Raw genomic sequence first — 19,299 nt, 5'->3', positions numbered from 1 at the left:
AGGAGAACTAAATAAAGGAGAACTAAATAAAGGGATATATGAGAGGAAACATGAGGAGTTATGAGAGTATAGAAAAACAGTGATAGAGATACTCAGCATAGCTTCACATAGAATAAATATCCAGCATAAAACATAAATAGTATCCAACTCAAAATCAGTCAACCAAGTGCTAAGTTATAAAGTTATTACAGACCAGAAGTCTCATATAAACTAGTCAGAACCAGAACCAGATGATGGAGCAGGAATAGAGGGATCAAGTTGGTGCATGCCTTTGTTCAATCGCCTAAGATATTTGCGCATGTACTTGAATTGTAAATCATGAGCAACATACATGTTTTCCAACTTTACATTTATATTCTCAACTTTACCCTCTAATGCACTCAGACGTGCATCAACATCAGATGATTCAAAATCTGGATCATTTGCTGAGTCAGAATCCAGTTCCTCAAAAATGTCATCCATATTAATGTCATCACCAGCTTCTTCATGACCACCACCACCACCACCTCCTTGTTCAGGAAGTAGATCCAGCTTCATCTTATTGATATTAGTATTGTAGAAGATCAGATGATGGATAGGTGCCTCATCAACCGGCATATCGACTAACATATGAGTAGCCAATACAGTCATTAAATAGGCAAAAGGAATGTCACTATGACCAGGATGGAGTCTAAACTGAAGAATGAAATGACAGATTAAGGATGGTAAACAAATCTGAGTACCATTGAAAATAGCATGGATAACACGAACCATAAACGAAGTCAAGTCAGATTTATTACCCGAACGAGGATACAGATTATACACAAAGATTTTGTGGAGAATTCTGTACTTGGGTAACAAATACCTTGCGGGGAGCGCATTCCCTTTTTGAGTCCATTGAACATCCATGTTGCACAAGTCTCTAGTGAGCATGCGTTTTTCAGACATTGAGGGTTTATCAGTTAAGTTATGGATAGGAATTCCCTCATCATTCACAGGAATGTCCATAAGGGCTGAAATTAAATGACGATCAACGTCAAAAGGCCCTTCTCTAGTAGATATTTTAAAAGTTAAATTATCCTGTGAAAAAGCACTAATACATGTAAACATGGATTGGGCAATGGACCGGTATGCAGGCCCACCCCAATGTAATAAGTTAACCCAACCTACAGTGTAAGACCCGTGTCCTAATCCGTACTGTTCCGTTAGCTTCCGCGGTCCTTCCGGTCAAATTCCGGCAACCTTCGCACCGTATTCGGTGTTTGCGCACGATCCTAAGCCAGGTCCCGCGCACCGACGTCGGCTTGGTCTGAAAGATATATCATAGTGACCGCGTCGTCGCCGCGGTTCCAACGCCGTGACTTGCGCACTGAACCGATACCCAGGTAAGAAGATGCCGATCAGCGTTTATTCCGAAGAAACACCGCGCGTTGCGGATTTCGAGGGAATCTCTACTATTAGTCCCATCAATCAACCATCAAAGCACCCCATACCTCAAGTACATCAACCCATCACCACCTTTTACAAAAGTCCACCATTCTTTCCACCTCACCACTCCTCTTTTCCAAATTTCAACAACAACCATACCTCTTTTTACCATTTTCAACCCAAACCATCCCCCATCACTCCATCACCCATCTCCTTCTCTCTCTCTCTCTCCCTTACAAGTCTCTCTCTCATTCAAACTCTCCCATAGCAAGTCCCATACGTATGGTCTTCCCATGGTGAGAAATTTTATTTGTGAGGTCCACCTTTCCCACCCCTTCATCTCTCATCTCAACCATCCATTTCCCATCTTCCACCATCAAAGGGTAGTACAAGGAGCCAAGGAAGCCTAGGGAGCAAGAAGATCAAGTGGTGGGTGCCTAGATAGGGTAGATTTTCATATTTATAAGATGGGCCAAGTGAGGCCAACCGATCAATGGTTTGGATCTCACATTGGACCCTAAGGTGTGGCCGATGGCCCACTTGGATCATCATGATCATTCCATGATGGGGCCATTCTCCATGGACCCCATCATGATGTTTATTTCTTTGCATGCTTAGGGTCATCTAGACCATTTAATTTGGTGGAGAAGGGATCTCCACCGTTAGATCTAATTTTATAGACTCATGTGTAATGGGACCCACTTGATGTATGATTTAGTGCAAGGGAGGGCCCATAGTGCCGGGGTCCCTCCATCACACGGTCTCACTCTCTATCTCTCTCCCTTTTCTTTTATTTACTTTTTTTTTTTATTTATTCTATTTTTTCTTTGTGGTCATGATGGTGAAGCTGTGTGGCCCATCAGGTTGGACCCCACCATGAAGTAGGTATTTATTCGGCCCGTTTATAAGTGGGGCCCACCTTATATGTGTAGCACTCGTGCCATCCATCAACATCACTTGGTGGCCCACCTAAGCAGGGCCCACCTCTAATGTATTTACAAAGTCCAGCGTCCACTGACGCTGGACGTTTCTGTTGGAAAGTGCAAATGGTTCCTTGGTTTCAAGCCAATGAGGTGGTGCACTTGTGTAGACCCCACCTTGATGCATGTATTAAATCCACACCATCCATTCCCTTCCCTAGCTCTTTTTAGCCGTTGACCTGGAAGATGGGATCCATCAGACCCTCAGGCGGGCCATACCATACCAAAAGGTGGTTTTCACCATTAAACTCACCCCGATGTTGTACACTGGAATATGTCCAATATTGGACTTGTTTTGCTTCGTAGTGAGCCATAGAAGAACAATGGACGGAGTGGATTCACTGATGCGGGCCCCACCTGCAAATTCCTTAAGAACCCAAAAAAATATATATATATAAAGGGACGCAAAGGCGCGCTGAGCGCAGGGGCCGCGCTAACCGGCGGGGGCGCCGAGCACCACCCCAGCGCGGGCCCCACGTTGATGTTTACATGTCATCTAACCGTTCAGGGTGGCCCACTCTCGAAGAGGGCCCATCTCAAAATCACCGCTCCAAGACTCAGGTGGCCCACACCGCGTGAAACAGTAGAATTGAACATTTACCTTTGAGATCCTTTTGGGGCCCACAGAAGTTTTGGATCGGGATGAAATTTGTTTTCACCGTTCATCTTGGCCCATGTGACCTTATCAACGGGTTGGATGAAATATAAACCTTACGGTGGGCCCCACACGGAGCCCACATTGATGTATGTGTTTCAATCCCACCGTCCGCCTGGACGGTGGATGTAGACCCACTGTGATGAGTGTGTGGGCCCACTGTGATGAGTGTGTGGGTCCACTGTGATGTGTGTGTGTGTGTGTGTATATATATATATACATATATATATATATATATATATAAAATATTATATTTCATATAATATTATATGTATATATATATATTATATACTATATATATATTATATACTATATTATATATATATATGTATATAAATATTGTACTTATTTAGGTGAGGCCCATTTCAATTACTTATGGCCCATAATTGAGGCCCACTTTGATGTATTATGGGCCCATGGGTCAAGGCCCATTTGAGGTATTAAGGGCCCATGGTTTAAGGCCCATTAAGACATATTGGGGCCTATGTGTTAAGGCCCATTTGATGTGCATTTGGGGCCCATTGGTGTGGCCCATTTGATACACATAAGGCCCATAAGATTAGGCCAATTTGATACGTTCTAAAGCCCACAGTCTATGTCCATTTCAATGCACATAAGGCCCATTGGTGCGGCCCTGATGTGGCCCACTGATGAATACAAGGCCCATATGATATGGCCCATTCGACGTATTTAAGGCCCAATGGGACGTGCCTAAGGTCCATTGCAATGTACGATCCCGATGATTTATGTAATGATGTTTACGGGACTATGCCTTGGGAGCAATGGGTTTGCGTCCACATTGCAAGTATGGTGTGGTTAAATGTCCGCATTCGACATTCCCTAAGGCCCATTGTTAGGCTCGTGCGTAGGCCGTCGGGCCCACCTTCGTTATGTACATCATCCATCCTATATAGCATGTTCAATTTCATAATTCATGATCATATGCATCATACGTATGCTTGATATGAGAAATGAATGATCATAGCATATGCCATTGTTACCCGTACAGGGGGTGTTGCCTACATGAGCGCACGATACGCGCAGATTGCTGCATGACTGGGTAGTGTGATTCATGCATTTGCATTGTGTGATATTGTCACCGTACGCCCTAGCGACATCGGCCATAGCCTCCACGACGCATCGTGGTTGGCGGGGATCGATAAAATCGTTTCTACATGGGGTGCGATAGATATCCCCGGGTGAAAGTCCCTAAACCCTTATGGTACCGGGAGGTTGCTCCAACGTCGGCCGAGTGGGTGCATGAGCGCCCGAGTGCCGATTACCAGGAGGTCGCTTTCCACCGTGTCGTGGTCGGTTGGAAGGGGGTGCGGCCTTACCCCGAGAGTAGGGGCAATGCTAGGTTGGACCAGCCGAGGAATGGGTCCGCTATCGACGAGCCGAGCCGATATTGGCAGGGATAGTGAGGTCTTTTCCACTCACCTTATTGCGCGCGATGGGGCGGCAATCGGCTTGGAGTGTACTAGACCCCATATTCCAGATTTGAGCCGTTTTGACATGTGGACTTAGATGAGGATTTGTATGCTTGACTTGCATTTTGCATTGCATGGCCTTGGTATGGCCGACATCATTCTTTACACCGCATGGCCTTGGTACGGCTAATGGGGTTCTTAGCATTCATCAGCATGTCCCGCATTACTCTGATACTGCATGACTACATTATCACCTTGGGCATACACTTTCACCACCCTCTAAGCTTTCTATAAGCTTATGCACGACCGTTGCGTGCAGGTGACGTTGGATCGCAGCAGCGCTGAGGCTTGGACGCGTGGCTGATCTTCTTTTGGAGTTTTGGTCTATCTTCATTGTATTTCCCTTATGCTCATTGTACCTGTAAAGTTTTTGATTATAGTGGAAATGTGATGGAGTTTTTGGTTGTTGTTTGTGGGTTATGTCTTTGGTTATGCTTATTACGAATCAAACTGATGTACAAAATCCTCCTTGTAGCATCCCAGGATCGGAACCTGGCGAATGGGCGCTGGGAGCCGAGAATGGGGTTCTACGGAGGCTGTCGGCGCCGGATTCGGCGATCGGGAATTTTGTGAGCCCGGTCTCCGAGTTTGGGGCGTGACAAACAGCTTCAAGCATAGGAAGGATGTCAAAAGGTGCAATATGATTAACATCAACAGGATGTTCAACAATAACATTACGTAATCTAATGTCCTTAACATATGATGGATCATCATTGGGAACAAGAAGATGACACTTAGAGATAGCGGTCGATCTGGAGGAAGAAGAAGGACCACAGGAAGTAGTTTTTCTACCTCTAGAAGCCATTTGCAACAAGGATATCAAGGAAATAAGAAGTTGCAAAGGATTGAGAAGTGGGTTTACTCAAAATAGATTTTTCAAAAACCAAACCCCAAATCTCAATGAAATCCAAAATACAAAGCTTAAAGCTTGAAAAGGAAACAATCTAGACACAAATCTGCAAGAAAAACGGGATTTGGAACACTAACCTTGAAGAACAAGAAAGATGGGTTCGACAAGTCGACGCACGGCTCCAAGGAGAAGAAAATGAAATGAGGAAGAAAGCAAAAATCTCCAAATTTAAGTGAATCCCAAGTTCTACGACTGGTCGTGGGTATCTACGACCGGTCGTAGGTCGACTGGTCGTGTACACTCACGACTGGTCGAAGAATGCCCAAAAATTCATATTTCTTGCAAATTATACAAAAATTAGAATTCAATCTAGCAAAAATATACACTATAATACAAGTATGCATAAATAATCAATTTAAAATGCACATGCCAAGATCAAATTTCATCTTTTTGAATCTGCTTTTATCGAGAGGTTTTGTGAAAATGTCAGCACGTTGATCTTCAGTAGGAATATATTCTAGAGATATAACTTTTTCTTCTACTAATTCCCTTATATAATGAAATCTAATGTTAATGTGCTTAGTACGAGAATGCTGAATAGGATTTTTTGAAATATTTATCGCACTGGAATTATCACAATGTAATAACATAGAATCCTGTTTAATTCCATAATCACTTAGCATTCGTTGCATCCAAACAAGCTGTGTACATGCATTACCAGCTGCGATATACTCAGCTTCAGCTGTTGAAAGTGATATAGAATTTTGTTTCTTACTAAACCAGGAAACTAGACAATTTTCAATGTAAAAACAACCACCACTGGTTGATTTTCTATCATCTAGATTACCCGCCCAGTCCGAGTACCCAACTAATTGGACACTAGTCTCATGAGGATACCAGAGACCAAGAATTACAGGTATTTGCGACATATCTAATAATTCGCTTGACAAAGAATCAAGTGAGATTCTTTTGGATCGATTGATATCTTGCGCAAATACCAACACTTAGAGAAATATCGGTCTACTAAACTTAAATATAACAAACTACCAATCATACTCCGATAAAGTTTTGAGTCAACATTTTTACCATTAGAGTCTTTTGAGAGTTTCAGGGTAGTACTCATAGGAGTATCGAAATTCTTGCCATTCTCAAATCCAAATCTCTTGATTAGATTCAAAGCATACTTAGATTGAGAAATGAATATTCCTTCAGGTTGTTGCTTTACTTGCAATCCAAGGAAATAAGTCAATTCCCCAACCATGCTTATTTCGAACCGTGATTTCATCAAATCTGCAAACTCAGTAGTCAAGTCAGTACAAGTTGATCCATAAATGATATCATCAACATAAATCTGTACCATTAAGAAATGATCATTATGTTTTTTAACAAACAGAGTTTTATCAACAGATCCCATTTGAAAATTATGACTTAAAAGAAATTTTGTTAGTTTCTCATACCATACCCTAGGTGCTTGTTTTAATCCATAAAGTGTCTTTTTAAGCCGATATACATAATCAGTATTTTTGGAATCTTCAAAACCCATTGGCTGTTCAACATAGACTTCTTCATGTAAATCGCCATTTAGAAAAGCACTTTTCACATCCATCTGATAGATCTTTATCTTTTTAAAACATGCAATGGATATAAATAGTCTGATAGATTCAAGACGTGCTACTGGTGCAAAGGTTTCATCGAAATCAATCCCTTCAATTTGAGTATAACCTTGTACCACTAGTCTAGCCTTGTTTCTAATTATATTTCCACACTCGTCAGACTTATTTTTGAAAATCCATTTTGTTCCAATGATATGTTTATCTTTAGGTCTTGGTACGAGATACCAAACATCATTTCTTACGAATTGGTTAAGTTCTTCTTGCATCGCAACAATCCAGTTCTCATCAGCAAGAGCTTCTTTTACGTTAGATGGTTCTATTTGGGATGTAAAACATACATAATTACATATATCCTCAAGTTGTCTACGGGTGCGAACACCGGTGAGAGGGTTTCCAAGAATTTGTGTGGTTGGATGATCTTTAACAGTCCTCAACTCAGAATCAGTCTGATTCGATGAAGTATCGGGTTTATCAATGATTAGTACTTCATCATTATCTGAATTAGAAATTGGCGTGTTTAAGTGCTCATCAATGACAACATTAATGGATTCTTGAATCACACCAGTCCTTTTGTTTAGAACCCTATAAGCTCGACTGTTTAAGGAATATCCTAAAAAAATACCTTCATCACTCTTTGTATCGAATTTTCCCAAATTTTCACGATCACGTAAAATATAGCACTTGCTGCCAAAAACTCGAAAGTATTTAACAGTAGGCTTTTTATTGAACCACAATTCGTAAGCCGTTTTATTATTATCTTTGCTAGTGTAGACTCGGTTAATAATATAGTAAGTTGTGTTGACTGCTTCAGCCCAAAGATTTTTAGAGAGTTTCATGCTATTCAACATGACATTAGCCATTTCTTAAAGCACCCTATTCTTTCTTTCTACAATTTCATTTTGTTGTGGAGTTTTGAGAGCAGAGAATTCATGTAATATTCCTTGGGCGGTACAAAACTTCTCAAAATTGCTATTCTCAAATTCAGATCGATGATCACTACGAATTTTACTGATTTGAGAAGATTTTTTAGTTTGAATCCTTTTGAAAACTTTTCTTACTTCTTCAAGGGTTTCAGATTTATCCCTTAAGAAGACTACCCAAGTGAATCTGGTAAAGTCATCAACTATTACCAGGATATACTTTTTCCCACCACGACTTTCTGTTCTGGTAGGTCCTATCAGATCCATGTGGAGAAGTTCGAGTGGTCTTGATGTGGTATTTGAATTCACCTTTTTATGTGAATTCCTTATTTGTTTGCCTATCTGGCACTCACCACATATTTTATCTAATTTCTGAAGTTTGGGTAAACCTCTTACAAGTTCTCGTTTGCTCAATCTATATAAATTTCAATAATGTACATGTCCAAGACGTTTGTGCCATAAATCAGTCTCGTCTGTATGGACCATGTAACATGTTTGATTAGATGAGCTGGATTCACTAATAATATAGCAATTTTCAGACGTTCTACGTCCAGTTAATATTACAGAACCCTTATTATTTAGTATCTCACAGCTTTGATTAGAAAACCGAACATTATGGTTATTATCACATATTTGAGATATACTAAGCAAGTTATGTTTTAAGCCTTCAACATATAAAACATTTTTAAACATAGGAAGATTAAAAAGTTGAACCGTACCTTGGCCTATAATCTTGCAGTTACTACCATCACCAAATGTGACCGAACCATCAGTCATATCTTTCAGATCCGTGAATAAGCTTTGTCACCTGTCATATGCCTGGAGCATCCACTGTCTCGGTACCACTTTGAATGACTTGTTGCTTTGAAAGCAGTGTGAGCAACCAAGCAGGTAATTTTAGGAACCCATTTCATAACTGTTTTGGGTTTAGGAACATAGTTGGTCTTCTTTTGTGTATATTTGTAGGAATGACCTATAGAGTTAGATTTTAAGAGCTCCTTGAGTAAATCAACTATCTTTTCAGCTAGTGGATTTCGTTTCTGATTAAAGTTGACATGGCTGCTTCTAGGTTTTTGAAAAGTTTTTGAATTTCTAGAAAAATCTTGATAAGTACTTTTCCCTTTTGAGTTTGAGGACTCTCCTTTAACAAACATAGGAGGAGTATACTTTTGTTTAGGAGGTAGATTTTTATCATAGCCCAACCCGGATAGATCGCCACATTTTCTTGATCCGGATAACAGTTTTTCTAACTTTGGATCACCTTGGGCATATTTCCATGTGTCCTTTAGACTCAAAAGAGAAGATACTTCAGTTTTAAGTTTCTTAATTTCAGATTTTAAATCAATAATTAGGGAGTTTTTGAATTCCAAATCGCATTTTGATTTTTCAAAACAATCTGAAATTTGTGATTTTTCTAAGTCAAGTGATTCAAAACATTTTTTAAGTTTAGAAAACTTTTCTTTTTGAAGTTTAAGTTTGACAACAATTTTACAACTTTCCTTATATAGGGCATTGTAAGCGTCTTGAAGATCATCTTCATTTTCACATTCGCTATTCAGATTTTCTTCACTTGTTGAGTCATTATCTGAAAATGTGAATTTGGCTAGAGTCATAAGAGCTTTAACCTCATTGCCCGACTCAGTTTCAGAATCTTCTGATTCAGAAGAACCTTCAGAATCAGATGATTCATCCCATGTAGCCAACATACCCTTCTTCTTGGGTTTGTCCCTTTTAGGACATCTATTTGCTAAGTGCCCATATTCTTGACAGTTGTAACATTGACTATCTTTCAAAGATTTTCGAGATTTGGGTCTAAACTTCTTTTTCTCATTTGATTTTTGAAAATCAACCCTTTTCTTGCTTTTGAAAATCTTGTAAAATTTCTTAGCTAAAAGAGCCATATCATCTTCTGAATCAGAATTTTCTTCTGAATTACATTTAGAAGATTTTAGTGCGATAGATTTACCTTTAGGAGCTTTAAAGTTTAACTCGTAGGTTTGTAGTGAACCAACTAGTTCTCTACCCTCATATTATCCGTATCACGTAGTTCCTAGATCGCGGTTACTTTAGAATTGAACCGTTCAGGAAGTGAGCGTAATATTTTTGCACACACTTTACTTTCTGGGATTTTATCGCCAAGACCCCACATTGAGTTTACAATGTCATTCAATATAGTGTAAAAGTCCATAAACATTTCATTTTCCTCCATATGAATTTCTTCAAATCTGGTTGTGAGGAGTTGGACTTTAGATTTTTTGACAATTGTAGTACCCTCGTGTGTCATTTCTAATATATCCCAAGCTTGCTTTGCAGTATCACAGGAAATGATTCTTTTGAACTCATCTGGTGATAGTTTGCAAGTAATTGCATTTAGTGCTTTAGCATTTGTACTACTCTCACTTTTCTGAAGAGTGGTCCATTGATAATATGGTGTGACTTTCATAGATTTTGAACCATCAACCCCAGTAACTTCCATGATAGGAGGATTCCATTCAGTCACTGTGGCTTGCCACACATTTTCATCCATTGATTTGAGGAAGATCCTCATTCTGGCTTTCCAATAGGCATAGTTGGAGCCATCAAAGGGTGGAGGCCTTGTGACTGAAAGGCTATCAAAGTTTGACATCTTAAATAGCTTAAATCGTTAGCTCAGGAATTAAATCCAAGAATTAAAAAGAGCTATTAGGCTCTGATACCACTTGAAAAGGCCTAGCTATAAGTCCTAGAGGGGGGTGAATAGGACAATGCCAAATAAAACTTAAAACAGCGGAATTAAAAAGAATATGATAGCCAAAGTAAATCACAATGCAGGAAAGTAAAATAACCTCAAAATTCAGATCTTGAGAGGTTGATACAAATGTTGTTCTAAGTACAACCTTACACCAAAAACCAGAGTTTATGGTAGGACAACCTTATTTCTAGAAAGATCTTTGTATCAAATCTCAAACTGAAGAGGAATACAAAAATAAATACAAACTGAATTGAAATAAATTGCAATCACAAATGTATTGTTCTAGGGACAGCCATACACCATAAAAATGGCAGGGCAACCTTGCTGGAACAACTTTTAAAAGAAATAGAATATCAAGCTGATAAAGAAATAGCAGAAAATAAATTCTAAACTATTACAACATTCTCACAATGCTTGAATTAAATGATTACAACATTCACCACCATACATACATCCCACAAAAGAATAATTAAAGATCAGAAGTATAAATCATTCAACCACAACACAAGGGATTATAGTGGTTCGCCTGTGTGTTCACCAACTGTTAAATAACAGCCACACAAAATGCTACTCCACTCCTAATATCCTCACACAGGGGATATTAGCGTTCACTAAAAATAAGTTTTCCCAGGTTCACCCAAAACCTTTACAATTGTGTTTTTGTCTGTGGGCTTACACAATTAAAAAAACCCCACTTCTGAGTTTTCCTGGCTCTCCTCAGATAACCAATACAACAAGATTTTTCTGGCAAATCTTGAAAGAAACCAAAAACAAAAAGGAATTTACAATTAAATGTAAAATACCTAATTATCTCCTTCGTTGTAGCAGCCCGGTAGAACCAAATCAGAGTAGATGATTGAATGTCCAAGTTCAATGTCCAGTACTCAATTACAATGGTTCTAATTCTAATAGATTTTAAATTAAACCAAATAGGGCTTGCCTTAATTGATTTTGATTCCAAAGAAAGGGAATAACAATTCCTCTTATCAAATTAGATTGGAATAGCAGAAACAAAATCAATTAAATAAAGCTAAGGAAAGAGAATATTAAATAAGCACACTTAGCTTAGATGGAGCACAGAATTATCTCTCAGAAGTTCGACGAAGATTGACTTGAATAGATTAATTAATTCGATGATTTCTTCCGAGATTCGTGCACTATTTATAGGTGAGCATATCGTGTTTTCGATGGTTGAAGGTCCCTCTTCGACTAGTCGAAGCAATAACAGATATTTAAAAGATCCGGCGGGATAAGCTCTGACCGTTCTACGACTGGTCGAAGGTCTCCTTCGACTGGTCGTAGGTCACCTTCGACTGGTCGTAGGTTTCCTTCGACTAGTCGAAGAACCTATAAAACATCGCTGTATTTTAAGTCGAAGATTTTCGACAGGTCGAAGATGCAGTCGACACTGTTCCTTCGACTGGTCGAACAGATTCCTGGACTAGTCGAAGCCTAACAGATTTTATCCGAAATTTGTAACAAACTTACGACTGATCGAGGAATTTCTTAGACTGGTCGAAGAAATTCTAGGACTAGTCGAAGAAGGCCTAGGACTAGTTGAAGAACAGACCAAACTCATGTAAAATAACATTCGACTTATGTATCCAAAATGACCTACTTCTAAGGTCAACCTATGGTCAGTCAAACCTCAACCATGAAGTAAGGACATTGAAACATTAGGAACAAGTGACCTTGAAGTATGAGCCTTGAAGTCTTGATGTAGATCGATCTTGAAATCTTGATGTAGCTCAATCTTGAAAGAGTCTTGAGTTCATTACAAACTGCCTTGTACTCTTCTTGAAGTCTTGCAGCGAGTCTTGTTTTGTGAGCAGGTCTTGCATTCTGTGAGCTTTGCTTGTTGTGAGCTTTGGCTTGTTTATGAATGTTGATCCTTGAGAGAGCTTGACTTATGCAAGGTATATATAACAATGATTTTGGCCCCACAAATTATATATAACAATGATTTTGGCACCACAAATTTGACAACAGTCAGGGATATAAACTATAGCACTTACAAATGTACGTTGGAAAAAAAATTCTCCTTGTAGGATCCCAGGATCGGAATCTGGCGTATAGGCGCTGTGAGCCGAGAATGGGGTATTACGGAGGTTGTTGACATCGGATTCGGTGATCAGGAATTTTGTGAGCCCAGTTTCCAAGTTTGGGGCGTGACAACCAAGGTGAGGAGCATCCCTCATAGCGTCTTCCCTTCATAGATTCCCATGTAGATTAAATACCCACTGTTGAGAAGTTTGGAGATTTACTATTCCTAGTTGCATACTTCTAATTCCTAATTGAGTGAATTTCCATGAAGTAATCTTTTTATGTTATGTTCCTTTGATTATGTGTAGGAAGAATTGTATTATAATTTCCATGCTATTTATAATTAATTGCCTATGATTAGTTTTCCATTACACATGATAAGAACATGAAACTTCTTACCAGATTATCTAAAAAATGTATAGTGAAAAATTACTTCATGACTTGCTATATTCTCTAGTTTCTAGCTTACTTGTTGCTATCATAGGGGTAGATCCTACAATATGGGAAATGCGACTTTGTTCCCAAGTAGTGCTCCAAGTAAGGATATAAATTCCATTTCTCGTAGTTGTTATGGATTGATCATAGCACTAAAATTCCTCTTGTCATCAATATATCATGAGCTTAATTCTAATAATATGACTTGGGCCTTACAACTCTTAATTCATATTATATTGTGAGTTGTGCAAGGATTGTGTATAAGACGGCTCCTTTAGAGAAATAGAAGGACCCTTAAAAAAATTCATAAGCTCACTTAAGGCTTTACATAATGTTTAGTGAGCCTCCATTGAATGTAAAGAAATTATGGAAAACCCTATTGAATTCATGGACGGCATACTTACAATTTGATGGACATTCCTATCCTATCAATGAAGCATACATAAGTGTCATGGTGCATAGCATCCAAGCATAACATGAGAGTTTTTCCAAGTCTTCACGTAAGTCACATCTTGTTGGGTTGCTAAAGGTTCTATTACCTAAATTTGACCATCAGAGTATGCGAATTTGCACCACTTTGGGCCGCTCTTTTCTTACATGAGGCTTTTCTGAGATTTTAATACCTCCTTGGGTGTATCCCGTGTATTTTTCCAGGAGGTCATCCTTGGGCACACTCACCTTCATAGCCTTTTCCAAGTAGTTTACCTACCGCGAGCGGTCTTTTATTTTAACAGCTGGATGTGCATACCCAGATCTGTGACTTGAACATACATTCATAAATTCATGCATGTGCATATGTAGTTGTAATACCTTATGAATCGAATATGCTACGTTAACCTATATTGGAATAATGTGATATGATTGAATCTATGAAGAAAATTCTCACTGAGTTTTCACTCACCCAATTGTGCAGTTGCACCAAATAGACACAGGTATGACGGAGGAAGATGGCGCCTATGATGACACCTCTAGTGCAGCTGATGAGGAGTATGGAGAGGAAGGACAGTAAGCTGACACGGTTGAGCCGTTGGAGCTCAACTGACGATATAGGATCTATTTACTTCCATGTTTTCAGATTTTATCTTAGTTTTGCTAGGTTTGGGAATTGTAATTAAAAATCCCCAGCTGTGGTATCTTGCTTTACTTTTTACTTCCACTCACACAAGATGAACTTGTTTAAAAAGTTTATATAGCAGTTATGTGTCGATATTATGAAAGGTGTTGAACATTACATGAATGGTAGTGACATAGTATGATGTAACCCTCAGGATTCTCGTGCTCAAGTGATCATCCTCGAGTTATGAGAATCAGGGTGTTACATTGTCGTTATTGAAAACGATAATGCACAGGATTCCGAACTGACAGATGATGTTTTTCTAAACAAAGTCGACCACCTTCTGCTCCGTGAATTTTGCGACAGGCTTGGCTTCGACCCACTTGGTAAAGTAGTCGACCGCAACAATAGCGAACTTTACCTATCATTTCCCAGTGGGCAGAGGTCCAATGATATCGATTCCCCATTAGGCGAACGGCCACGGCCCGCTCATGGGGGTCATCTCTTCTACAGGTTACCTTGGCACAGTCGCATATCACTGACATTTATCATACCTCTGGACATAGTTCTTCGAGTCATCCCTGATGATCGGCTAGAAATATCCTTGATGAAGTATCTTCAAAGCTAGGGCCCAGCCTTCGGAGTGGTTTCCGCAGATGTCTTCATGAATCACCCGAACCACATAGCCTGCTTCATCGGGTCGGAGACACCTAAGGTAGGGTTGTGAATGCCTCTTCTTGTATAAGATCACGTCCAGGACTACATACCGCACAGCTCTGATCCTCAGGCATTTTGCCTCCAACCTGTCCAAGGGGACCTCACCAGATGTGAGGTAATTGTAAATTGGGTCCATCCAACTCAGTGTGATTTCCACTGAGTTGACCGTTTCCTAATATGCTCGGTCAATGCTCGAATGTTCTATGAACTCCACGGGGATGACCCGAGGAATCTTTCCCTCCGTGGCCGAGGCTAGCCTTGCGAGGGCATCAGCTCAGGAATTCTCTGTTCTCGATATTTGATTGATAGTGCAACTCTAAAACCTTTTTATCAACTTCCTGGCCTCGGCCAGGTAAGCCACCATCCTGGTCTCCTTGGCCTCATATTTGGTAGAGATATGATTCACCACCAGCTGAGAGTCACATCGCACCTCGAGGGACTGGACCGCAGACTAGCCGTCAATCTGAGTCCAGCCAAGAGGGCCTCATACTCCACTTCATTGTTAGAGGCTTCGAAACCGAGTCTGATTACATACTTGATAGGTGTAGAGTCAGGTGCGACTAGGACAATCCTTACCCCAGCGCATTTAGCGTTTGAAGACCCATCCACGAAGAGGATCCATCTCGGTTCTGATACTGTATCTTGATTGGTTGGAGGAGCAAGCAAAGGAGCTACCTTTACTTCGGCGCTTGTCCCCTCTTCACTCGGAGCAGTGAACTCTGCAATGAAGTCGGCCACAGCTTGGCCCTTAATCGCGGTCCTCGGTCGGAACTGGATATCAAACTCCCTAAGTTCAATCGCCCACTTAGTTATCCGACCTGATACCTCAGGCTTCTAGAGGACTTGCCTGAGGGGAGAGTCAGTTAGGACGATGATGGAATAGGCTTGAAAGTACGAGAGTAACCTCCGAGTCGAGACAATTAGGCAGAGTGCTAACTTCCCAAAAGTCAGGTACCTTGTCTCAACAAGCACCATTACTGTGCTCACATAGTACACAGGGTGTTGCTTGTCCCCCACCTCCCTGATTAGCGCGGAACTAACAGATAAGGCCAAGACCGCCAGATATAGGAACAAGGACTCGCCCTCTTCAGGCTTGGACAGTAGGGGCAGTGAGCCTAGATACTACTTCAACTGATTGAAGGCTTGCTCGCATTCCGACGTCCACTCGGCCTTCTTATGACCCTTCAGTTGCTAAAAGAAGGGGAAACATTTGTCAGTGACTCTAGATATGAACCATCCGAGCGCTGCTACTCGTCTGGTGAGACATTCTCTTTTGTCATCCGAGGTGAGCTCATATTGAGGAGCTCCTTGATCTTGTTGGGGTTTGCTTCAATGCCCCGCTAACTGACTTGAAACCCGAGGAATTTTTCGGAACTGACTCCAAAGGCACACTTCGTGGGATTTAACTTTATACAGTATTCGCGAAGAATCGAGAAGGTTTCTCCGAGATCCGCTAGGTGATCGACGCCCTAATGCTCATGACAAGCATGTCATCAACATAAACTTCCATGGTGCGTCCTATCTGCTTAGCGAACATCTGGTTTACTAATCTCTGATACGTGGCCCCAACATTCTTTAGGTCGAACGACATAACCCGGTAACAGTAGATCCCTCTGTCAATGACGAAAGTAGTCTTCTGCCTGTCGGGGAGGTGCATCGTAATCTGGTTATACCCGGAATAGGGGTTTAGTAAGGAGAGAAGTTCATGCCCAGTTGTACTGTCTACTAGCTGGTCAATCCGAGGCAAGGGGAAAATATCCTTGGGATAGCCTTGTTAAGGTCCGAGTAATCCACACAAACCCGCCACTTCCCAGTTGCTTTCTTAATGAGGACCACATTTGCGATCTAATCTGGATAGTGTACCTCCTCGATGAAGCCAACGCTGAGGAGTTTGAAGACCTCATCGGCTATAGCTTCCTACTGCTTGGCGTCGAAAGCTCTCCTCTTCTGTTTTACTGGCCTGTGATCTGGGTCCACATTCAGTCTGTGGACCATGACATCGAGAGAGATTCTCGGCATGTCCTCATGTGACCATGCGAAGACGTCTCTGTGCTGCTGCAGGAAGGCCAACATCTGAGACCGTTGCTCGGGATTCAATGACATACCGAGTTGAACGGTTTTGCTCGGATCTGCTTCATCAAGAGGCACGACCTCTAAGTCTTCCACAGATGAATCCACTGTAGGATCCCTAGGATCGAGGAGATTAATGGTGAGGGCTTGTTTCACTGACCCTTTTCTTACTACATCGCGTAACATTTTCGAGCTTCGCGCTGATCGCCTCGGAGATAGCCTACTTCGCTTTCGGCGGGGAACTTCATCATTAAATGGTATGTGGACACGACCGCCCTTATTGCATTGAGGGAGGGTCTGCCTAAGATGATGTTGTGCACTGACGGCACGTTAACAACAAGGAAGTCCACCAGAAGGGTGACTTGATGTTGTCCTTCTCCCATGGTTATAGGAAGGGAGATAGCTCCCTGGGAGATCACTCTTTCTCCGGTAAAGCCATGTAGAGGGGTCTTCACAGGTCTGAGGCGTAACCTTGGAATCCACATTCTTTCAAAGGCTTCCGAGTAGATGACATCAGCTGAGCTCCCGGTGTCGACCAGGATGTGGTAAACTTTGTGGTTGGCTATGGTCATCACCACCAATAGGGCATCGTCATGCGAATGCTGAATTCCGCGCGCGTCGTCTTCCATGAAGGTCAGGCTGTAAGAGTTGACTCGGTGCTCTTTCTTCGGTCTCTCGGTCATGTAGACGTAGTGCTCTGGATCAGACTTCCAAGAGTGGGCTTTACAGGCCCTGTTTGAGTGTCCTCCACCAGACAAAGCGCCAAAGATGGTACGGATTTCAACCAGTTCTTCTGTAGTTTTACTCGGTTGCTCTTCTCTCTGAGTTAATTTCTCCTCCTTGGTGTATCGGCACAAATGACCCCTTATGGATGAGGGTCTCAATCTCGTCCTTAAGATCCACGCAGTCACTCGTGTTGTGACCGTGGTCACGATGGAACCGGCAGTACTTGTGCTTGTCTCGACGCTCCGCGTCGGCTTTCCCACTTATGGGAATATCAAAGATGTCTGAACTCCGAGGATCGAGCCTGCTTAGAGCCGACTTGAGGCACAAGACTAAGCTCGAAGTTATGTATGCGAGGGACGAACTTCCAACCCGACATTCGTTATACCTTCGCTCTGAGGCCCTAAGCCTGGATGACTAACTCGGAGCTTGGAGTGATCCGAGGCCGAGGCGGTTGGCTCAAAGTGATCCAAGGCCGAGGCAGTCGGCTAGGAGTTCAAAGTGGATTTTACTAATGAGGGGGACTGTGAGGTGTCCCACTACCACAAGATTGGCGACAGTCACTCAACCGCCCACATCCGTACAACCACTGAACGACTGGGTGGCTGAATCACTCGCGGGATGTGGTGAATGCCTCAAGATGCGCCTATTTTATGCGGATATGCCCATCCTAAGCGAGGGGGTATAAGTAGCATCTTTCAAGGAGGAGACAGGTACGCAATATCTTACATTCTCTCTCTATAATTCGACTTAGACCCATACTCCCTTAACCTGACTTAGGCATCGGAGGGTCCCCTGTTTAAGCTAGGGTCTCCTTTGCTCACCATTTTTGTGCAGGGCCAGGGCTCGGTAGGAGTTCGGAGTGCCGAGTGGAGGGTAGTCCAGATTTTGACAGCAACATTTTTGGCGCCGTCTGTGAGAAACTAGTATAAAAAGTCAGTTTCTTAGGCAATGGCAAGAGGAAAAAAGAAGTCCGCAACTGTGGAGCTGAAGACGAATGATTAGATTCAGTCTTCCTCGTTACTTCACACCGAGTCAGCTCCAGGACCATCCCGGCGCTCTCGTAACTGGGCGAACAAGTATCAAGCCATGCAAAACAAGATGTAAGGCTTAATCAATGAGATCGATGAGATGAAGTAAAGACAAGAGCAGCAGCCGCACCCCGTCCGGGAAACAGTCGAACCAATGGTGGAAGTCAAGTCCGCACCGTGGAGTGTGAGACCGGAGGGGTCACAGCATCAATCCGTCCGAGTTCCAGCTTCAGTCCAGAACCCCTCTTCGACTTAAAACCCGTTTTCGGCTCGGAACCCAATGACTCGGGCTCCGATGAATGCCTTGGTCATCGGCCCTAGCACTGACGGACCTTTGTCACAAGCTGAAGAGGAGGAGGGGGGAGGACCCCTGAGGTAGAGGCTCTGCAGGAGGCGGTAGCCAAAAATAGAGATTCATGGGAGGCGCGGTTCGCGGAACTTAGCAATCAGATTCTAACATTACAGTAGAATCAACAGCCTTCATCTGTCCCTGGCATGGTTCAGGTGATGATGGAAGAGACCGAACCTCCCCTCACCTCCACAATCATGAGCGAGGTGATGCCTCAGAGATTTCGGATAC

This window comes from Magnolia sinica, chromosome 2 (genome assembly GCF_029962835.1).
Source record: "Magnolia sinica isolate HGM2019 chromosome 2, MsV1, whole genome shotgun sequence".
Lineage (NCBI taxonomy): Eukaryota > Viridiplantae > Streptophyta > Magnoliopsida > Magnoliales > Magnoliaceae > Magnolia > Magnolia sinica.
This window is presented reverse-complemented; position numbering follows the sequence as displayed.